This window comes from Myotis nattereri, assembly GCF_964212035.1.
Source record: "Myotis nattereri genome assembly, chromosome: 4".
NCBI lineage: Eukaryota > Metazoa > Chordata > Mammalia > Chiroptera > Vespertilionidae > Myotis > Myotis nattereri.
Window position 1 is genome coordinate 58,964,040 of NC_138079.1, and position 23,463 is coordinate 58,987,502.

Sequence of the window (23,463 nt, forward strand, 5' to 3'; positions counted from 1 at the left end):
GGCAGAGGTGGGAATAGAAGCTAGGTCAGGCGTCAGGAAGGGCCGCCCAGGCCAGGGGTGCCAGCAGGGAAGCCCTGTGAACACCTGAGCCAAGCGGCCGAAAGCCAGGGCCGGGCGGGGTGCGTATGTGAATGGACAAGGCACCTTTTCACGGATTCGACCCCGGGCCCCGCCGGCCAGGGCTGCACACTCTCTTGGCCGGAGTCCCCATCCCGGGGCGGGAAACGTCCTCTCGCCCGCGCTGGGCAGAGGGAGAGTCGGCCGTTCTCCGCGGCCTCTCCCGGGGCAGCCGGCGCGGCCACCTCGCAGGGTTACATGTCGGGACGCGGGACCGGGGCGGAGCAAAGGGAGACAGACTTTCAGGCCCGGCCTCCACCCCCTTCCCTGGGGCTCCCGGGCGGGAGTTCCAGCTCCTGGCCACCTCCTGCGCGCACGTGAGTCCAAAGCCCGGGAAGCGGCTAGGAGGGGGCCCCGCGGGGACCCCGTTCCCAGCCCCGCGGCCACCGAGCCGGGTGGCAGGGGCGGTGGCGCCGAGCGCGGGGCGGGCCGGGCGCCGCGGCGCCTCCCGGGGGAGGGCGGGGGAGCTGTCCCGGGGAGTCCGGGGCCAGCGGCGGACGGGGTGGGGCCGCGCGCGCCGGGGGGAGGGAGCGCCGCGTGCTCAGCCTGTCCCCGCCCCGGAGCCCGAGCCGCCAACTAACTCCGCCCGCCGCGCCCCGCTCCGCTCCGCCGCCCGCAGGCTCGGGCTTCCGTCCCGGCGGTGCCAGTGCCCGCGGCCGCGCAGGTGGGTGTCGCCGCCGCGGGGCGGGCAGGGCGAGGGTGAGGGTGGGAAGGCGGAAGGGGGGTCAGCAAGTTGGGCAGATGCGGGGCCGGGACGGGGATCCTGCTGCCGCCTCCGCTCCCGCGGTGCCCGGCGCCAGAGGCGGTGGTGGTTTCCTCCCGGGCTGCTCGGGTCGCGGGGATCCAGCGGCGCGGCCAGGGAGGGTGGCGGGACCGAGCCTTCCTCGCGCTGCCCGAACCTCTCTCTGACCCCTCGCACCGCCAGCTCGGCCTGGACCAGCTCGCGAGGGGTGACTCTCCCGTCCTGTCCTCCTCGCCTCGAGTCCTTGCCGGCTCTGCTCCCCTTCCTGCCCTTTTGCCAGCCTTGGAGTGTAACGTGCCGGCCCAGGGCGATCGCAGAGGCAGGATGGAAAGTATCCACCACTCGGAGTTAAACTGGGATTTCTGTCCTGCTTCAGTCTCCTTCCCACTAATATGGCCTTTTGGCCCCTCTATGTTCCTGGCTGCAAAATGCGCGCCTGCTCTGCCCATGCTGAGGGTTGTTGTAACCAACTATCCAGTGGAATGACTTAAGTATCTGGTCGCTAAAGTTGATTTGACCACGGTCTCTGGTCTTCTAAAGTTGCCTGATGACGGGTCCTGTGTTCTAATCCTCTGAGGTCAGATCCTTCTGCTTAGATGCCTCTACCTGATTTGGTCAGTAGCTTTGTTGGGATAAAAGACTCCTGTTTCTGAACCCGGTCATTAGTATTGAAATCATCTATTCCCCACCTAATTCTGTGTTCAAAGCTGGACCTTGCATCTTTCTATGGTTACAGGAATTCAAATCGCAGAAGATCAATATTGGCCCCAGTGTTTGGAAAGAATCAGACTTATTAGGTGTTTGCTCCAGGTGTTTACCAATCTTTACTATCTCTTCTCCATCTTCAGTGCAAATTTGAATTTGCTTTAAATTTTAAACAACCCAGGAAGTAGACCTTCATTTTTGTAAACCTCGGCTATTTAGCTCAAACAACCAGCACGTGCCCTGTCATTTGTAAACTTTTCAATTTAAAATCACAGGCATAGGCATTCTTAGCACTATCCTAATTATTCTATGAAGAAAGTGGACTAATAAAGTCAGCTTTAGTAAGCGGACTAATGAAGTCAGCTTTAGACTTGATATTAAATAGTTAAGTCCTTTCATGAACTCCTGATTTAGTAGACAGTTCATGAGTTCCTGTATTGTGCAGTGTTGCACCTTTAAAGGTAAATCTAGAATATCTTCCTTACTCAAAGTCTAAAGGGACTTCCAATCTAACTTAGAGACTATATGTTTATTTCATGTTTTTATGAACATTAAGTATATTCTAATGACTACATGTGGCAAGTAGAATGATGGGAAGAATATATTACTGAAGGCCCTGTCAGATCATTATGTAGTGAATCTACTTAATAGAGTGAACAAATACTACGTTTAGCTAAGCTCGTGTTTTCTGAAATAAAATTTTAGATGCTTCTACTTAAAACGAGAGGCATACTTGGAAATAAAGTCTTTATTTTTAGAACGAAAGCTCAGAAGAACATTCATACATGTATGATTTGGTAACAGTGTTGAAAGCTGTAGAAATTGCCGTTCTAACTTAAGGTAATAAGTCAATTTATGGGTGCAATTTTTTCTCCACTCCTTGAAAACTGAAATTATGTTATAATGCATAGAAAAAATAGAGGTTGAATGTATTATTTTCAATAAGTTGAAACTTGAATCCTTAATGGGCTGACAGACCCTGGATTGACTCTGGAAGTTTGACTTAAAAGATTCTTAGTGAGAGTTTTTAGTTTTGTTTTGCTCTTAGCGATTAAAAATAAAATCTGGCTTGGCGCAAGGATGGGCAAGAATTCCACCTGGAAAAGGTTAACCGGATCAGGTTGTATGTGTTGTAACTCAGTGACATCTCTGATTCTTTTCCTGCTCATTTGAAGAATCCATCCATCTGTTGGATATGTGTAGAATTTCTTGGTCTTTATTATACACACTACTGGGCTTTGAGAACTTTGATTCAGCTCACATGGTGAAACAAGGCATTTTGAGGGGCAGGTGAGGAATGTGAAGTTAACATCACACTTGGCCTATTGCTCTGAATCTTTGTTTTCCTCTTTGTGAAATGAGATTAAAGATCCCGTCACTGCCCTGGAAACCGTGTGGTTTGGTATAATAAGAATAGTAAGCCAGAAAGCTTCTTTCATGTATAAGAACTTTCTTTACCCCTTTGACTCCTTTAGCCAATAGAAGTTAATTGTTAAAAGCACATACAAATAGCTTTAAAAAGGGCTCTGAATAAAGTAGGTGTTGGTGTCATGTACTCTGAAGTCTCTTGAGAGAAGTTTCGGTCATCTTTATCTTCTACAAGTTTCTGTACTGATTTGGGAATAAGACCATCTTATCTAAGGTTCAACAGCTAGCTAGTTAGTGGCAGGAGTGGAACTATAATTTCGATTGCCTAGTAAATAGTTCTATAGCTTCTCCTTTTATATGTGGTCTTTTATCCAGGCCACATTTAAAATCTCACATTTATAAATGTATATAGCTAAAAATTTTGGCTTCAGGTTCTAATGGGCTAGGTTGGAGTTCTGCCCAGGCATTTACTGTTCGTATAACCCTGTGTAAGTTACTTAACCTCCCACGCCCTCAGTTTCCTCGTATCCAAAATGGAAATAATAGGCGTACTTAGCTCAAAGGACTGTTGTTATGATTAAATGAACTAATTGATATGAAGTGCTTACATATTGCCGGTTGTTTATTATGTGTTTACTACTCAAGTAGTTATTTCAGTTTCTTGAGGGTGGGGGGATGACATTTTAAATGCCCAAATTAAAAAAAAAATACATAAAAACATAAACAAACACTCACATCCGAAATATTTTGAATTGTCAACTTCTCAGCTAATTTTTGTGTAATGTATTTATTTACCAAGTATTTATTGAGCTCCTCCTATGTGTTCTTGGGCCTCTTTCTATGCACTGGTGTAAATGGTGTACAAGACAGAGTCACTCTCTTATGCTCTAGAAGTCTGGGGAGAGAACAGAAAATTGCAATTTTATGTGCTTTGTGCCATGAGGGGGTAAAGCAGAGAACCACAGAAGACAGGTGGGATGGATGATAGGCCCCTGGATGGATGGCTGTCATGTGGTGCACCATGCCATCCTAATTAGGGTTGGTGGTAGTCAGAGAAAACTTCCCATGAATACACTCAGACTTGAAGAATAAGTGACAGCAGGTGAAGAAGTTGGAGAATGAATGGTGTTCCAGACCAAGGGGAACAGAGCGGGATACATTCGGATGGGAGTCAGGTAAATAACATAAAAAGAATAAATAAATGGTCATAGGAGAGAGCAGCGTGGCAACCTGGAGAACCCAGGCTTTGTCCAGAGCAGTGGTTCTCAACCTTCCTAATGCCGCGACCCTTTAATACAGTTCCTCATGTTGTGGTGACCCCCAATTTCATTGTTACAAATTGAACATAATTAAAGCATAGTGATTAATCACAAAAACAATATGTAATTATATATGTGTTTTCCGATGGTCTTAGGTGACCCCTGTGAAAGGGTCGTTCGACCCCCGACCCACAGGTTGAGAGCCGCTGGTCTAAAGGAACAGTAGATACTCAGTTCCAGCCAAGTATTGTCAGGTTCGGTTGCAGGCCAGGTATCGCCAGATGCCATGATTTTTAAAGAAGAGCTTAAAATTCATTTTTTACAAAAGTGAAATCTCCTAAAGCGTGAAATGGCCCAAATGCTTTTTAAATGATTGTCTGAGCCAATTGGTAGTTGGAATTCAACCCAGCGCCACCACTTTATGACCTCTGCATTTAAGGAAATAAAAAAGGTTTAATGTGCCTAAAAGAATGCATCTTAGAAGAGGAGGCAAAGGAAGTGCCCACAGGTATGGGCAGAGCTATGTCATTCAGGGCCTGTGAAGCTGGCTGAGGAGGGTTGGGTTAATTCTGAAAGCAGCGGGTGACATCAAAAACTGAAACAAGAGTGACATTTTGAGATTTGTGTTTACAAGGTACATTCTGGCTACTGTATGGAGAATCAGAATGCCTGGGAACAGACTGTGGTGATAACCATTTAGGAAACTATTGTAATTATCTGAGCAAGAACTAAATATGGCTAAAAGCCAGGTATTTGAGCAGGATAGAGAGAGAGGGGTGGGTTTCGGAGATATGTATGATGCACCCACCGTTGAAGATAGTTCTCCGCTAATCACTCAGGTTTCTGTGAGCAGAGGCATTGCAGAGGCACTGACTGCTTTCATTCTAAACTGTCCAAGGACACTTACACAGCAGACAACCTTGGAAAATAGAGGTCGTTTTTCCTCTGGAGCAAAGGGCAAGTAGGCTTCCTGTCTAGTGGAAAAGATTTGGGTACTCTAAGCTAGGTTCCCCTTCTGTAATGCAAATCATTTAGTGTGTAGATGTCACCTACCCTTCTTCACATCATACTATTGGAATGAGGCTTCAGAGAAATAGTACAAGTATGCTAATACTCCTGCTACTGTTTCTGTGAGTAATGTAGTCTTTTGTCTCTGCCCCAGGAATTCCATGTCTTCTCCCAGCGTCCATGAAGCTGTGGCATGCTTATTTGTTCACTTGCAAGTAGGGTAAACTCTAATATCCTTTACAGCCACTAGCTACAATGTCTAAGTGTGAATTAATTAAAATAGAAAATGTTCATTCCCCAGTCACCTTAGCCGCATTGCGTGTACTTAATAGCCATATGTGGCTAGTGGCTACTGCAGTGGCAAAGCCGTGATAGAGCATTTCCATCCTTGCAGAAAGTTCTATCAGATGTTGCTGGACAAAGGTTTAGATTTTCTCGTGTGTTCTTGGGTGAGTAGAGCTGGTTGATTTTGACACCATAAAAATGATGCCTGTTTTTGTGTTAGGTTCACAGGCGTTCCTTTATGTAAAGGGAATATTTCAGTTTGGATAACCAGTACAGTATTTAGTTCAGGCCTGTGGGGGGGGGGGGGGAGGGGGCGGGGAGGGAACGAGTAGAAAAGCATCTACAGTGTCAGTTTGGAGACTGAGCAGACTGGGGCCATGTGGCAACAGAAGTCCCACATCTAGGTGGCTTTCCTCAAAATCATGTGTGACTGAGATTAGGATCTGTGCCCAGAGGAGCTTGAACTTCCGAACACTGTCTTCACCTCGTCTGCCAGCCATGCTTAACATAAAAGGACAAGAGCGGCACATTCACAGCGCGATCCTGGAGCGGGACCAGTCCAGCAGCACCCACGCAGGGCCTGCTGCAGCCCAGCTGTGCTGCCTGAACTCACAGAAAGGAGGGAGGGCAGCAACACGATTTCCAAATGGCTCCTGTTCAGGGAGTTTAAGAGGTCAGCCTCGAGACAAGAGGGAACTGGGCTCAAAAAGAAAAAAAGAAAAAGTCGTACTGGAAAGCACAATTTTCACAGTAGAGGTGCAGGACTGCCAAGAAACAATAAAAGCAGCAGGTCCGTTTCCCTGTCACAAGGGGGAATCTCATTTTTGGGGAGGGCATAGATCATAAGTACTAGGAAGTGAAAGCACAACATAGTTTCTATCATTATTTCTGTCATTTTATAGGCCCAGCCAAAAGCAGCTGCAGCCACAGAGGGCAGTTTGTTTATGTTTTATTTTTTTGCCTGCATTGAATGTGAGGTTGACTGCTTAGTCAGTAGTTATAACATCCTATATAATAAAGCATATAATAAAGCGGTAATATGCAAATTGACCATCACGCCCTCGCACAAGATGACCAGCAGGGGAAGGCAGTTGTGGGCAATCAGGCCATCAGGGGAGGGCAGTTGGGGGCGACCAGGCCTGTGGGGAGGGAGGGCCATTGTGTGGGACCAGGCCTGCAGGGGAGGGCAGTTAGGGATGACCGGGTCAGTGGGGAGGGCAGTTAGGAGTGACTGGACTGGCAGGGGAGGGCAGTTGGGGGCAACCAGGCCCACAGGGGAGGGCAGACCGGGCTGACAGGGGAGAGCAGTTGGGGGCAATCGGGCTGGCAGGGGAGCAGTTAGGCGTCAATTAGGCTGGCAGGGGAGTGGTTAGGGGGTGATCAGGCTGGCAAGCAGAAGCAGTTAGGGGCAATTAGGCAGGCAGGCAGGTGAGCGGTTTGGATCCAGCAGTCCTGGATTGTGAGAGGGATGTCCGACTGCTGGTTTAGGCCCGATTCCTGTGGGTCCCAGATTGGAGAGGATGCAGGCCTGGCTGAGGGACACCCCCCCCCCCCACCTCCCCTGCACGAATTTCATGCACCGGGCCTCTAGTAAGTAAAATAAAGGATGGCGGTAGAGATTTTTTAAAATGAAGGGGGAGGCCCTTATTGAAGAAGTGTACTACAGCCATCTATTTCCATGGCTGAAAGAGCTTTAACAGAAACTTTAGATATTAAGAATTATATTTACCTGTGACAAAGGAATTTGCTTTAAAATAGTACTTACTAGTATTTCTAGTGCAGTAAGTTTATTTACGTGAAGACTAATTAGAGGTTTTTACAAATCTGAATTTTAGAATAGTTTGAAAGTTGAAGTTATTATTTTTAAGTGCTAACATACATAACTCAGACCCTGCTAAGGATGCTATCTTTTAGAAGTCTTTGAGGGGAACTTGTGTAAAGAGATATGTTAATTTCTAAGTAGCAGGATGATTGTTTGCATGTAACTGGAGGATTCTATGGTGTTTAAAGAAAACTTGTGTGGGTTAAACATATACTTCTTGTTTGTACTACCAGTTGCATCAAGAAACCTATTTACATAGATACTTCTTCAATTTCAGCAAATTCTGAGAGAGCCAGACTCATGTGCTGTTAGTATTTGAACCAATGTAGAGTCAGTCCCTTGTATACATTTCTCATTAGTGAGGTTTCACTCCGTTTAGTGCTTCAGTGCTACTTTGCTAAATGTCTTTTTTTTTTTTAAATTGTGAATTTTAATATCTTACTTCTGTAGGGGTGAAAAAGCTTGGTTATCCCCCCCCCCCCCCCCGCCCCCCTACAGTCTCCCCTCTCCTGTTCGCTGACCAAATCTGGTAACTTCAATTGTTCAGCCTGCTTTCAGTTTTTTCTTTCAATTGTGTTTGGCACAGTTCTTTCCCTGTGCCTCCATTCTCTTCATACAAACAGCATGAAATTGGAAATAACCATTGTCTGTTGTATTTCTGAAGATCAGAATTTTCACCGGTTTCATGCAGTCCTTTCTCAGGCAGGGTGTAGTAAATCAGCTTTGGAAAACTGGCTCCAGTAAAACTGGAGTATGGAGTGGAAGTTGTTGGTGTGACCTCAGAAACAAACGCAGGAGCCTTGCTGCTTATTGCATGAGTCACTGATGGGTTCAAGTGAAAGCAAATGATACTTGATTGCTTTTCATGCTTGTCAGTGTTACATCTTATTTTAAAAGAAGCCTGAGAGAAAGAAAGAAACAAACAAACAAACAAAAATAAGCCCCCTCCCCCCCGAACTTAGAATTAGCCCCCACTAGAACATAGATTCCAGTGTTAGGTGATTAAAACAGTAACAATGAAGGTTACAGATTCGGCCTCGCCTTTAACCTGTGATTCCCTGTGGTGCTCAGAATGTTTCAGTGCAGGTTTCCTCAAGTTGCACATGAGTGACTTTAATCGGGAGCAAAGTGAGTTCTTCCTATCATACACCCTTTCCTCCATGGCCCTTGCTTCACTTAGCTATTACTGTATGCCTAATCGACCACAGTGAAATGTCTTTAAAACATTTTCCAGGGGACGAAAGACTTTTTGGAGAATTTTTATAAAGTGAAGTGCCAAGTAGGAAAGTTTGAATGGTTTCCTTGCGTAGATAAATGTTCCCAGGGAGACTGATGAGTCAAGGAGTTGTTAATAGGATATGTCAATGTAACCTTTCACCTAGTTGCTGTCATTACCTTACTCATAACTATATAGTTTTACCAAATGGCTTAAACTGGTGCTTGTCTATTTCTTTAATGAAAGAGACTGTCTTGGCCCATTCTTTTCCCGTTTAGATGAAAATAAGTCCTATAAAGAAAGCGAAGCCATCGGAGGGGATGGAGAATGACAGAGGAGTGTCCTCTTCTTCAGGGTAGTTAAGAAAGACCTTTCTGAAGAAGTAGTATTTCAGCAAAGACCCAAATGAAGAAGGGGGAGAGGGAACAAGTGCAAGGTCTTGAGGCTGGAAAAGGACACCTTACCCTCAAAGAATACCAAGAATACTTGCAAATACGGAAAGGAGGGAAGAAAGACAGGCGTCAAGGATGCCTTCCAGTAGTTGAAGCTTAAAGCATCTGAAGAGATTCATTATATTCTCTTTAGTCCTAACCACATACTGCACCAGCCATAATCCCAGATGGCTCTGCCACTGCACTATTTTTAACATTGCGGCTGGAAGAGCTTCTTTCATCACTTGGCACCCTGCTAAAGAACTGACAGCGATAGCCCCGAGTCCATCAGGTCTGTGGTGACCTTTTGATCAGCTCAGTGGAAGGGCCCTTTCCTTATATTAATTGCATTTCCCAAAACAAACCTCACTGAACTTCTCCAGTCAGTCAGTCAAAGGCCTTCCTCCAATTCTGTATAGGCCTTCTACTGTAATTTATTGTTTTTCTCCTTGCTGTTACATTCATCACCTGGGTGTTACATTTGTCACCTTGGTGCCTCTTTCCGGACTATTAGTCTACTTCTCTTTCTTCAAGGCCAGGCTCACAAGTTATGAGTTACCTGGTCTACCAGTTTGTTTGTTTTTTCAATTTATTCCATCCTACCTTGATCACTGGATCAGTTTATGGGCTATAATTTTTTTCTTCCTGAGTCACTTGAAGAGGCACTACTTTATTTTTTTATTTTTTTTTTTACAATTCTTTTTTTTTTAATTAAATCTTTATTTTTCAGAGTATTACATTTGTTCCTCTTTTTTCCCCCCATAACTCCCCTCCTCCCAGTTCCTGCCCCACCCTCCGCCCTCACTCCCCACCCACTGTCCTCATCCATAGGTGCACGATATTTGTCCAGTCTCTTCTCGCATCTCCCACACCCCTTTTCCCCCCGAGAATAGTCCAGTCCATTCCCTTTCTATGTCCCTGATTCTATTATGATCACCAGATTATTTATTCACTTGATTCTTAGATTCACTTGTTGATAGATGCATGTTTGTTGTTCATAATTTGTATCTTTACCTTTTTCTTCTTCTTCCTCTTCTTAAAGGATACCTTTCAGCATTTCATATAATACTGGTTTGGTGGTGATGAACTCCTTTAGCTTTTCCTTATCTGTGAAGCTTTTTATCTGACCTTCAGTTCTGAATGATAGCTTTGCTGGATAAAGTAATCTTGGTTGTAGGTTCTTGGTATTCATCACTTTGAATGTTTCTTGCCATTCCCTTCTGGCCTGCAAAGTTTCTGTTGAGAAATCAGCTGACAGTCGTATGGGTACTCCCTTGTAGGTAACTGAGTTTCTTTCTCTTGCTGCTTTTAAGATTCTCTCTTTGTCTTTTGCTCTTGGCATTTTAATTATGATGTGTCTTGGTGTGGTCCTCTTTGGATTCCTTTTGTTTGGGGTTCTCGGTGCTTCCTGGACCTGTAAGTCTATTTCTTTCACCAGGTGGGGGAAGTTTTCTGTCATTATTTCTTCAAATAGGTTTTCAATATCTTGCTCTCTCTCATCTTCTGGCACCCCTATAATTCTGATGTTGGTATGCTTGAAGCTGTCCCAGAGGCTACTTACACTATCTTCGTATTTTCGGATTCTTTTTTCATTTTGCTTTTCTGGTTGGGTGTTTTTTGCTTCTTTGCATTTCAAATCTTTATAACTTGATTCTTGCGCCCTCTGGCCTGCTGTTGGGAGTCTGTATAGTATTCGTTATTTCAGTCCGTGTATGCTTAATTTCTAGTTGGTTCTTTATCATAACATCGAGGGTTTCATTAGATTTCTTGAGGATCTCACTACATTTATCGGTGGCTTCTAGACAGTTCTTAAGAGACCTTAAAAGTGTGGTTCTGAACTCAATATCCTCCATTGACAGTTTTGTCCTGTTTCTTTGTCTCTGCATTTTTTTATGCTTTCTTGGTGCACCCCCTAGTGGTCTTTGTGCACAGTCTTGTTGTAGTTAAGCCTTGATTGTTGTCGGCAATACCGGGCGTGATTTGACCTCCAGGCTAACTGGCTATGAGAGTCCCTGAAGAGGCACTACTTTAAAGGGCCACTGTTGTTCCAAGTTAAAATTATTTATGATTGCATTCTTTCTCCCTAGAAGAGAGTTGGCACCTATACTAGCTCTGCCATGTGTATATGTATGCATTGGCCAAAATATTCAACTCTCTGTCCTTGTCAGTAAGATGATTATAAGTATCCCCTATTTCAGCCCTGGGCAAACTACGGCCCTCGGGCCGGATCCGGCCCATTTGAAATGAATAAAACTAAAAAAAAAAAAAGACCATACCCTTTTATGTAATGATGTTTACTTTGAATTTATATTAGTTCACACAAACACTCCATCCATGCTTTTGTTCCGGCCCTCCGGTCCAGTTTAAGAACCCATTGTGGCCCTCGAGTCAAAAAGTTTGCCCACCCCTGCCCTATTTCATTTATGGTGTAGTTGAGAAATAAATGAAGTAGAACACAGAGAACATGTTTTCAACACATGCAAGACATTGTATTTAATATTTTAGATCTTCCTCTGAACTGCAGGTTTTTTTCACACTAATTCATACAGCGTGGGATCACATGTGTGCTGCAGGAATTCTGTGAGGCTTCTTGAGCTTTTAGCCAAGCCATGCAAGCTTGGGACAACTCAGTCCACAGCATGTGCACTAGTTTCCTGGGCTGCAGTAACAAAATACCACAATGTGGATGGCTTGAACAACAGAAATTTATTTTTTGTCACAGCTCCCTTTGAGGGCTGTGAGGGCAGATTTGTGCCATTCCTCTTAGCCCCAGGCGTTCCTTGGCTTGTGGATGACATTCTTTCTGGGTCTTCACACTGCCTTCCCTCTATGTCTCTGTGGCCAACTTTTTCCTTTTTATAAGAATAAAGTCATTGGATTGCAACCGATCCTAATGGCCTAACCTTAATTTGTTTATGTGCAGAGATCCTATTCCCAAATAAGGTCGTATTCACAGGTACTAGAAGTTAAGACTGTAACATCTTTTTAAGGCACAAAATTCAACCCATAACACCCTGATTCAATACAAATACAGGGAAGGGTAATCACAGACACTGTGCTACTAGAATGATTTGTAGAGGTAAATTACTGAGATTTTTTTTTTTTTTTTTTACCAAGTATTTCACTTATTTTGCCCTATGTCATACAGAAAACATGCTCTTACATATCCAGTTGGTAAAATGAATTCCTTATATTTTTTCTGGTATATAAAAATATTTGTATGAAATTCTGAATGTTCATACATATTTATTTTAGAGTTTTGCAAGTCCTGTTAATTTAAAATTGGTATAAATTAGAGCCGAGAGGGCCAACCAAGAGAAGCACTAACACCCAATAATTTTTCTTCCAAATTTTAATAGCGTGTTCAGTTATTGTACTGATGTGAATGGGAAAAATATGCAAACCATGTGCTTATTCATATAATCTTTATGTGGGCTTTTTTGTGTGTGAAAAATTTACTGCTTGACCTTTACCCCTTCACCCAGCAAAGTGGCCAGGGGCCAGGGGCAAGCTGCAAGAGAGAGAGAGAGTCAAGAGAGTGCTCCTTTGCCCAAGAGTTTAAATATTCACTCTTCAGTGGCCACTGACTTGTTCCCAGGTGTGACTGACAAATAAGCACCTTCCCACATCACGCAGACTCTGTGCCTATTGCATGTGTCTATGGTCCAGTCCCTTCCCCCAGTGATCTGTGGGGAGCAGACCTGGAGAATGTTAACTGCAGCCTCCTGGCAAAGCTGTGTACGTGGCATGTCTACTTTATCTAGTCTTCCCGTTAGTCCTTTCTTGTTAATAATAACCAGATTGTTAGAACAGTATCACTTATAGTAGCCTAACACTTTGTCACAATGCTTACGTCACTCACTTCACGTAATCTCATCAGGCACTGTATCTCACATCACAAGAAGGGTGACTACTGTCCAATAAGGTATTTTGAGAGAGACCACACACACACACACACACACACACCTTTTATTACAGTATATTGCTATAATTATTCCATTTTATTTTTAGTTATTATTAAACTCTTACTGTGCCTACCTGATAACTTAAACTTTATCATAGGAATGTATGCATAGGAAAAAGCATAGTGTATAAAGCATTCATTATTATCCTCAGTTTTAGGCATTTTCTGGGGCTTTGGAATGTATCCTCCACTAATAAGAGGAAACTACTGGTGCTCAATTCGAGGGGGATAAGTTCTAAGGGTGGTTGGGAACTATATCACCCAATAATTATTTTTTCCATTTCTAAGTATTAGAGTTCTATTTTAATTACCATATCAGATGCCTTTTAAATATGAAAATAAACCCACTTGCCAGGTCAGAATGAAATTGAAAATCTTTGTTAGTGCCACACTCTCAATCGGGGAAACAGAAAATGGGAAGAAAGTAGTTTTACTTTTTAAAGCAATAACCGTTCTTGGATTTAAACTCATCAACTTTATAATGTTAACGAAGCATTTTTAAATGTGAACAACAAACTTGGTGGTGACCATATTTTTGTTTCCTTCCCATAAGCACTATGTACCTCTGCCTCTAGTTGTGGCTTCTTTTAGAGTTTTCAACTCAGAAACACAAAGGGAGGAAAGACCGGAGCGGGGAGTGACCCTTTAGCATCCTGAGAGAAGGAAATTGATGTTTACACTGCTGTCAGCTAGAATTTTGAAGCCTTTCACAAACAAAGTTACACTGTATGCCCCAGATTTTATAGAGAGAAGCCTAATAATGCCCATTGAAAAATAGGAATTCTGGAAAGGTTTATGACCCGCGTGGCTCAGAGGCCCCCTTGGAGGCTGTGGTGCACTAGGAGGTCTGTGACTGGGTTTAAAAGAAATGTTTATGTGTTCTCATTTTGTAAAATGTGGACATCAGTATCATAATAAGTGCTTCCATTTATTGAGGTAGTTTTATGTAGAGAAGAACACCAGCTTCCTGGCTTTAGACATTTGGGTCAGTTCTTGGCTCAGCCTCTTACTAGCTACCAGACCTGAACCTCTCAGTGCCTTAGCTTGATCATCTTTCAAACAGAATATGCTAGTACCTGTTTCATATAGTGTGGTGGTTGTCATTATTCTTTGAGGTGATGCATATAAAATGTTATATGCATATAAAATGCATACCAAATGCCTGGCCACATGGTTAAATGCTTAGTATCTAAACATTAGGTATTATTATTATTATATGTTGGATACTGCACCTAGAATATTTCTAATGCTTTCTATAACTCTTCAGAATAAACCAGTAGCCCCATTTTACCAAAACTTGAGACACAAAATTCACTTTGTTTGGAATGTGAAGGTATGGGAAAATGGTCTTTCTTTTGCCATCGTCCTCAGCACGGTGGTTGTACTCTGCTATTGTCCATCAATAAGTAAGCTTGTGAGATAGAGCAGAAGGAGACTGCAATTTTTCCTTAAATTTATGTGCTAGGATGCTTATGCAGTTCATGAGATACCCACAGTGTTCTCAAACGTGTGAAATATATATCGGCCCCTTTCAAAGGAAAACATCCTAATTTCCACTTGGACTCAATTATGTTTGTCATGATGTTACCTACACACACACACACACACACACACACATACACACACACTCCAATGTGGAGCAACGTTTATAGCACTTCTCTCTCTCTCTCTCTCTCTCTCTCTCTCTCTCTCTCTCTCTCTCTCTCTCTCCATATATATATATGGAGAGAGAGAGAGAACAACAAACTTGGTAGTGACCATATTTTTGTCTCCTTCCCATAAGCACTGTGTACCTATGCCTCTAGTGGCTTCTTTCAGAGTTTTCAACTCAGAAACACAAAGGGAGGAAAGATGGGGGCGGGGAGTGACCCTTTAACATCCTGAGAGGAGGAAATCCTATCTAATAATAGAGAAACATGGTAATTAACTGTAACTTCACTACCCTTCCCATTGGCTAATCAGTGAGATATGCAAATTAATCACCAGCCAAGATGGCGGTTAACCGCCAACAAAGATGGCGGCTAATTTGCATACTGCAGGCAGGGCGGGACAGCGCCATCCCACCTGCCCTGCTGCCATCCGGGCCTGCTATTTGCGACCCGGGTGGCAGGTGGCCCGTGTGGGAACAGACCCAGGGCTGGCGGCGGGACCCCAGGGATCAGCCACCAGCCACGCCCACGCCCACAAATGGCCCTCCCAACGGGATCCCCAGCTGAAGGCACTGATCTGCCACCAGCCACACCCACAAACGCCCTCCAGCGGGGATCCCCGGCTGACCGGTGCTAATGCACTGATCTGCCACTGGCCACGCCCACAAACGGCCCTCAGGGGGGATCCCTGGCCAACAGGTGCTAATGCACCAATCTGCCACCAGTCATGCCCACAAACGGCCCTCCCATGGCATTCGGGGCTGGCGGGTGCTAACGCACTGATCTGCCACCAGCCACCCCCACAAACGTCCATCCCGAGGGGATCTGAGGCTGGCGGGTGCTAATGCAATGATCTGCCACTGGCCATGCCCACAAATGGCCCTCCGCTGGGATCCCAGGCTGGCAGGTGCTAATGCACTGATTTGCCAAAACGCACACTCAGGCAGCCTTTGCCCTGCATGAACTATGCAGCCGGGAGAGGGGAGTGGGGCCGCTGGGAGCAGGGTGGGAACTTCCCGGGGTTTGTGTCAGGCAGCTCAGAGCAGAGTGCGAACTATCCCAGCTGGTAGCTGCTTGCTCATTCACTTACTTGCTCATTCACTCACTCATTATTCGCTCACTCAGCAAACCCACTCAGGTCCATGGCACCAGGCCAAGCACTGAAGTTGAAGCAGGATATGACAGAGCTATGTCCTCAAGATGTTAGTAATTCAGTATGCAGCCAGGAGAGGGGCACCAGGACGCTGGGAGCAGGGGAGAATTTTCCTAGGTTGGGCTTCAGGGAGCCAGGAGTGGGGCTGGAACTTCTGCCACGTTGCCATGGCAACGTGGCAGAAGTTCCCGCCCCTTAGCTGCTTGCTCATTCATTCAATCATTCACTCACTCATTCACTCACTCAGCAAACCCTCTCAGGTCCATGACACCAGGCCAGGCACTGAAGTTGAAGTAGGATAAGACAGAGCTATGTCCTCAAGATGTTAGTAATTCAGTAGGGCGAAGTAGGCACATGAACGAGGCAGTTCTATGCACAGATGCAGTGTATTGGGTTCTGTGAGGGCTGTAACTAACGCCAACTTTGTTTTCTTGATAAAATGGGGCCTCGGGAGCCAGGCCGCCCCAAGCCTGTACGCCTGTGCCTAGGCCAGGAGTGGCCGGGGTCCCGGAACATGACAGAGGGCGCAGGTCGGGCTGAAGGGTCTGGCCCCACTCCTCACCCTCACCCCCGAGTGCACAAATTCTTGTGCACCGGGCTACTAGTTGATATATATGAAAGGCTAAGCGACCAGCCAACTGGCCAGTAGGTATGACACCCACTGATGACCAGGGGGCAGACACTCAATGCAGGAGCTGCTGAGCTGTGGTGACTTGGCAGCGGCGGTTCTTGGGTGATGCACCCTGGACCAAAGAGGAGGGAGCCCGATTCCGGGGTGCATCACCCGAGAACAACCCTCTCAAAATCTGGGACCCCTCAGGGGATGTTGGAGAGCTGGTTTTGGCCAGACCGCTGTAGGCCAGGCCGAGGGAGCCCACCTGCCAGAGGGACCCTGCTCACTCCACAGATGCCCTTCGAGCTGTGGCGCTGTCCAGGTGTGGCTGGCCAGAGAGGGATCGAAGGAGGTTGGCTCCAGGGCATGTCTGGCCAGTCTCGCCCTAAGCCTAACCCCTCCGGCCACCTTCTAATTAATTTCCTTTCAATGTGCACCAGTCCATGCACTGGGACACTAGTGTAGTTATAAGACAGATTTACAAATGAAATGCCAACAAGACTATAAAACCAATAAAATTCAAGTAATTACATTAATTTATGTGATCGATGTGTTATTTTGCTGAAAGTAAACTAAATTTTGGTTTTATCCATACTCAAGATGGAGTTTGTTTAATCTGGGTCTACCTTTTGTTTCGTGATATTAACATATCATGAACATTTGAATATCAGTGGTTTAATATGGTTTAACCAAAAAAAAGTCTTCTTCAATAAATATGTCATATAACTCGGTAGTAATAATTTCAAGGTGTAATTTGATAGTTCAGAATAATAGGTCTTTGGGAATAACAGTTTTAATGGGTGTTACAGGATAAATTTGAAAAGCTGTTCTTTGCCTTTCGAATCAGTATTTAAGTGTAGGCCTCACTCCTAGTCCTGTCTCTGAGCATTGAACCTGGAGTCAGATTTCCTGGGTTCACACTGCTGCCAAAATATGTTTTACATAAAAATTTCTGTGAATTTTACATTTCTCTACGATAAACTAAAATTACTGGGTTAACAAGTATGTAGATGTAAAGTTCTTGCTTTATGTTATATTTGCCATCTGCAGTCCCAGTGTAGGAAGAGAGCCCAGCCTACCACATCCCCTTTCAGGAGTCAGAAAACATTTTCTGTGAGGGGCTGAATGGGGTAAATATTTAGGCTCTGCAGGCCTCATTCAGTCCCTATTGCAACGACTTAGCTCTGCCATTACAGCATGAAAACAGCCGCAGACAGTACATAAGACTTTATTTAATTTAAATTTCATATAATTTTCACATGACAAAATATTATTCTTTTATTTCTTTCCAACAATTAAAAACTGTAAAAACCATTTACTGTTAGTATGAAGGCCGTGCAAAAACCAGGCAGTGGGGCTTTGACTTGAGGGGTTGGTTTGAGGCCTGACTGGATGACACTGGGTGGAGTGAACAGGGACCCTTTTTGGCTTTTATTTGTGGAGGCAGCATAGTGCAGTGATTCAGACAGTGGCTCTGAAGTAAGACTACCTCCCCTTGGAATGTGACCTGTTTGTGACATCTGGAAAATAGGGGAAGATTTGTCTTTGTATCTCAGATAGTTGGGGGAGATGAAATAAGAGACTGGGTGTATAACATATAACATTGGAAAGTAGTTTGTAGATGTAGCTCTTGTTATTGCTTTAATTACTATTGAGGTTGTACAGTTTATCATGTTGTTTATTGGCCATTTATTATTTTTATTTATTCTTTTGTGACTTCTTCACTTATAGGTATTATTTGTTCTTTACAATACCTATTTATGTATTAACTCATTGTCAGATATTTTCCAAATCACTTTTCTCAGTATTTTTGACTTCTGTTTTTATATGTGGTTATTTCTGTTGTTTTGTTTTTTTCAAAAAACAGATATTATCTTTTTTAAATTTTGGTATTTCAATTATTGAAGATAATTGTTTCATTGTTTTTATTTTTATAAAAATATTCTCAATCTGAGGTGAGATGATAGTTACCTACATTTTTATTCTATTTTAACTTTTATAATTAAATAATTCTGGATTTAATTTTATATATGTCATCAGTATCTAAATGTATATTACATATAGATTATACAAATTAATTCAGTATCATTAATTGAATAATTATTTCTTGCCTACTGATTTAAAATGCCACTTTATCAGACTAAATAATTTGGTTGAATGGAATTTGGCCTGAAGAAAAAATTTTAAAACAAGGCTGTTAATATGACATTATTCTCTGGTCTTCAGTATTGGTCATTTGGTGTAATATGAAGCCTTTTTATTACTTTAAAAATTTTATTTATCTTTTAAGTGTGGTAAAAGATCACATAATTCACCATCTTAACTCTTTTTTAGTGTACAGTTCAGTAATGTTAAGTATATTTACACTGTTGTACAACAGAGCTCCAGAACTTTCCCCATTAGATAACAACTTCCCGCTTCCTCCTCCCTCGAGCCCTGGTGACCATAGTTCTGTGTGATAGTCCATGAATTTCATTACTTTAGATACCTCGTATAATTGAAATCATACAGTATTTGTCTTTTTGTGACTGGCTTATTTCACTTAGCATAAGGTCTTACCCTTAGGACTTTTAAAAACTATTTTTCTTGTTTTTTTAAATATCTTGATAATTCCAGGTGGAATAGAAAGGCTTTTAGGTCTAGTAGTGTCTCTGATCAGATGGAATATGGTGTCTTTTATGTGCTTCAGCTTTCCGGTTTATCTTCAAGAAGATGCATGCATTTTGCAAGGAAAAATGCTTTGAGAGCTCTGTTTTGGGCATTCAGGTTGTTTCAGCTGATCTTTTGTAACAGGCTGGTCAACAACCCTATTCTGGCTCATTCATTGCACAGTTATTTACTGAGTCCCCTCTGTGGTTCAGACAGAGTGCCAAATACACTCGTCCCCTTCTGGCAAATTTGGTTTGCTCTAATATGTCTCTTTTATTGAATACTTAATTGTCACGCCCATTGCCATGATTAGACATTTATCATTGAACATAGTTATTCTGGCTTTAAAAAATAATTATGGCTCTGGCCAGTGTGGCTCAGTTGGTTGAGCATCGTCCAGTGCACGGAAAGGTTGCCTGTTCAATTCCTGGTCAGGGCACATGGCCAGGTTGTGGGCTTTATCCCCAGTCGGGGTGGGTACAGGAGGCAGGGGGGTATGGGAGTCTTCTATGAATTGAAGACTGTTTAAGCCACTTTCTTATTGATATATACTTTGACTTCTCTATTTAAAATTGCAGTTGTAAAAACATCGATGTTTTTCTCTCTCCATTCCTCTCTCTGTAAAATCAATAAAAACATATTAAAAAAATAATTATGACCTGCCAGAGTAGCAGTTTTCAGGCAGCTGAAAATTAATAAGAAACAACAATTAAGGGAAAACTTTTTAAAAGATGAACAAAATACTATAACACATGAAGAATTTTAAACTTATCCCATTATGTGCCCAAATTGCCATCATATGAAAAAAAATCAGTAGAACAAATTAATTAAATAGCTTTGAAAACTAGATAATTAAAAATTAAAATGTGGTACAAATTCATTACATAACATCAAGGAACTAAACACAAACTAAGAGAAAAAAATATCAGCCATAGTCAACTACTGTTAACATTTAATTATATCTATATCCTATCTAATAAAAGAGAAACATGGTAATTAGCGTACGACCGCTACCCTTCCCATTGGCTAATCAGGGCGATATGCAAATTAACTGCCAACAAAGATGGCGGTTAATTTGCATACATAGGCGCAATGATGGGAGGCCATAGAGGAAGGACGGTGATTGGAAACACAGGCGGTAGGCAAGAGCCAGGAGGCACTGCCCCTGGCACTGAATTGGAGAACCAGCGGTCTTTGCCTGCCCCCCTGCCAGTGATCCAGGGAAGGGGGGCCTCTAGCCAGCCCCCATGTGCGCCTGCCCCTGGGTCACCACTGCGATCCCGAGCAGGAAAGGGTGGCCTGCAGCCAGCCTGTGTGCACCTGCCCCTGGGTCTCCACTGCGATCCCCGAGCAGGAAAGAGCGGCCTCTAGCCAGCCACCATGTGCGCCTGCCCCTGGGTCGCCGCGGTGATCACGGAGCAGGAAAGGGGGGTCTGCAGCCAGTCTCCGTGTGCGCCTGCCCCTGGGTCGCCTCTGCGATCCCCGAGTGGGAAAGGGGAGCCTGCAGCCAGGCCCTGTGTGCACCTGCCCTATGGGTCGCCGCTGCGATCCCCGAGTGGGAAAGGGGAGCCTGCAGCCAGCTCCTGTGTGTGACTGCCCCTGGGTCGCCTCTGCGATCCCCGAGTGGGAAAGGGGAGCCTGCAGCCAGGCCCTGTGTGCACCTGCCCCGTGGGTCGCCGCTGCGATCCCCGAGTGGGAAAGGGGAGCCTGCAGCCAGGCCCTGTGTGCACCTGCCCCTGGGTCGCCGCGGTGATCCCAGAGCAGGAAAGGGCACCCCACCCTTGCCACAGCTCAAGGGAGAGTACAACATGCAGTGGAGGCCAGGAGCCTGAGAGATCAACAGAGAGGGGCTCCTCCCAGGTGTGGCTGGGGGCAGGCCCCCAGCAGACACGCACACACACACACACACACACACACACGGGATGCCTGCATCAAGCCTCTGCTGCCAGACTGTGGCCATCAGTAGGACATCTACTGAGGGCTCCCGGACTGAGGGGCTGGCTTGGCTGAGGGAACCCCATCCCCCAGTGCACGAATTTCATGCACCGGGCCTCTAGTTATATATAAAAGGCTAAGCATCTGGCCAACTGGCCAGTAGGTATGATGTGCACTGACCACCAGGGGGCAGATGCTCAATGCAGGAGCTGCCAAGGGACAGCAACTTTGCAGAATGCTCTCTGGCATTCTGGGACCCCTCAGGGGATGTTGGACTGTTGGTTTTGGCCCGATCCCCGCAGGCCAGGCCGAGGGACCCCACCTGCCGGAGGGACTTCGCTTACTCCACAGACACCCTTCAAGCCCAGGTGCCACCCCAGGTGCGGTCAGCCAGGGAGGGACAGTGGGAGGTTGGCTGCAGGGCATGTCCAGCCTGTCTCACCCAGTCCCGCACCACTGGTCACCTTCTAATTAATTTCCTTTCAATGTGCACGAATCCGTGCACCAGGCCTCTAGTTTTCTTAAAAGTATGTATGTATTGATAAACATAGAATGAAGTTGTACTATGCTTACTGTATTGTAACCACTCTGTTTACGCACCGTTCGTATTTTAATTTACCCGTAACTTGTGGGGTCATGTCTGTTTTTCCTTTTTACTTCTTTCAAGTGATCTAGTAAAAATGACCTACATTTTCTTTTTCAATCACTTTTTCACTCTACTTCCATGTATCCCTCTCCTTCCCTCTTTAGTTTTTTAACCCACCTGGTTGTGTGTGTGTGTGTGTGTGTGTGTGTGTAGAGTGTAAAGCATAATTAAAACTTGATCCCCTCCTAACTTGAAACAAGTTAAAGAACAGTCTACTTCTTCTCCACTGGTTTGTGAATTTTCTTTATCATATATGAATCAGGGCATCGATTCCTGGGAAGTATATAAGTTTATTCTCCATTGATGTATCTGTCTATTCTTCAAGTAACACATTGATCTCATTTTTGGAGCTTGAAAAATAGCAATAATGACTTGTAACTTGTACATTCTAATCATTTTTTAATCAATTAGTTTTTCTCTCACTTGTTATTTCTGATCATTGATTTTTAACTAGTGTTGTGCATCAGCGTTGTGCATCTGGGAAGCTTTGTAAAAATATATATAATCTTTGTGAATTATAATTTAGTAAATTGAGGTGGGACACAACCATATGTATTCTCAGAAAACTCCCTAATGGATTCTGATATGCATCATGTTCAAGAATCACTGTTAAAAGACTTTTAGCATTATTCAACTCAGTTCTATGCTACCTTGAGGTTATTTTTTTTTAAATTAATAAATCTTTATTGTTCAGATTATTACAGATGTTCCTCTTTTTCCCCCCCATATCTCCCCTCCACCTGGTTCCCATCCCACCCCATGCCCTTACTCCCTGCCATTGTCCTCATCCATAGGTGTAAGATTTTTGTCCAATCTCTTCCCACCCCCCACACCCCCTTTCCCCCAAGAATTCAGTCCACTCCCTTTCTATGCCCCTGCTTCTATTATATTCACCAGTTTATTCTCACTTAATTTTTAGGTTCACTTGTTGATAGGTATTTATTTGTTGTTGCTTTGTTGTTCATAATTTTTATCTTTACCTTTTTCTTCTTCTTCCTCTTCTTAAAGAATATCCTTTAGCATTTCATATATTCCTGGTTTGGTGGTGATGAACTCCTTAAGCTTTTTCTTGTCTGTGAAGCTCTTTATCTGACCTTCAATTCTACATGATAGCTTTGCTGGGTAGAGTAATCTTGGTTGTAGGTTCTCGCTATTCATCACTTTGAATATTTCTTGCCACTCCCTTCTGGCCTGCATGGTTTCTGTTGAGAAATAGCTGACAGTCATATGGGTACTCCCTTGTAGGTAACTAACTTTTTCTCTTGCTGCTTTTAAGATTCTCTCTTTGTCTTTAGCCCTTGGCATTTTAATTATGATGTGTCTTGGTGTGGTCCTCTTTGGATTCCTCTTGTTTGGGGTTCTCTTCGCTTCCTGGACTTGTAAGTCTATTTCTTTCATCAGGTAGGGGAAGTTTTCTGTCATGATTTCTTTTAATATGCTTTCAGTATCTTGCTCTCTCTCTCTTCTTCTGGCACCCCAATAATTCGGATGTTGGTACGTTTGAAGTTGTCCCAGAGGCTCCTTACACTATCTTCATATTTTTGGATTCTTTTTTCGTTTTGCTTTTCCGGATGGATGTTTTTTGCTTCTTCTTATTTCAAATCTTTCACTTGATTCTTGGGATCCTGTAGTCTGCTGTTGGATCTCTGTATTTTATTTTTAATTTCAGTCAGTGTATGTTTAATTTCTGATTGGTCCTTTTCCATTTCTTTGGCATTCTCATTAAGATCCTTCAAGGTCTCACTAAGTTCCTTGGAGGTCTCACTAAGTTCCTCGGAGGTTCGTAGAAGATTCTTGAGTAACCTTATAACTGTGGTTTTGAACTCTATGTCCTCCATTAGTTTGCTTTCCTCCATTTCTTTCATTTGTGATGTGTTTCTTTGTCTCCGCATTTTTGACTG

The 23,463-nt window shown here is 44.0% G+C and overlaps 1 protein-coding gene across 1 annotated transcript in view; it reads left to right on the forward strand.

Moving 5' to 3' along the window:
* Positions 1–682: 682 nt before the first annotated feature.
* PAM (peptidylglycine alpha-amidating monooxygenase) overlaps positions 683–23,463 on the forward strand; it is a 272,140-nt gene continuing 249,359 nt past the window's right edge. The window contains exon 1 of the mRNA XM_081089059.1: positions 683–781. The gene's annotated coding sequence lies outside the window, so the exon portion shown is untranslated. The remainder of the gene's footprint in view (positions 782–23,463) is intronic.